We start from the raw sequence: 697 nt of genomic DNA on the forward strand, positions 1-697 counted from the left end.
ATATCTCATTCATATTTTATAGTAATTATCTGTTGAAATAATACTATGTTGAATATATTAGATTAAATACACTAAATTCTTAAAATTAACTATACCTTTTTTTAAGTGTAGCAACTACACAATTTTTAGATATATAGGTGGTCCCCATTATGTTTCTATGGGAAATTACTGGACTGAAGAACTAGGGTTCAGTACTATCAAATACAAGGTCCCCAAACCTGGGGGTTTTACCCAGGGTGTGGTTCCAGTGTCCATACCCACAAATGCACGTGGAGGCCACTTGATTGCAAAGGTTGCAAAATGTCCCAATTGGGGTTACCTGTTCTACATTCAAATCTCAAATTGGCCTCATTCAAGTTGGTTGGTCTAGGAAGTAAGCCCCTTACCTTGCCTGTGAACAGAATGGAGGTGACAGTGTCCCTTAGGTGCCTCTGGGCATTTCCTACTTCCCTTGTCTTCCTTGGACATTTTGCAATCCCTTGTTGTTGTTGTTAGGTGCTATTGAGTCAGTACCGACTCATAGCGAACTTATGCACAGCAGAACGAAACACCTTTTGATCCTGGACCAACCTCACTACTGTTGCCACACTTAAGTCCATCGATGCTGCCACTTGGCCAATCCATCATGTTGGGGGTCTTCCTCTTTTTCTCTGACCCTCCACCTTACCAAACATGATATCCTTCTCCAGCTACTGGT

This window comes from Chrysochloris asiatica, unplaced genomic scaffold, assembly GCF_000296735.1.
Source record: "Chrysochloris asiatica unplaced genomic scaffold, ChrAsi1.0 scaffold00039, whole genome shotgun sequence".
NCBI classification, from domain to species: Eukaryota; Metazoa; Chordata; class Mammalia; order Afrosoricida; family Chrysochloridae; genus Chrysochloris; species Chrysochloris asiatica.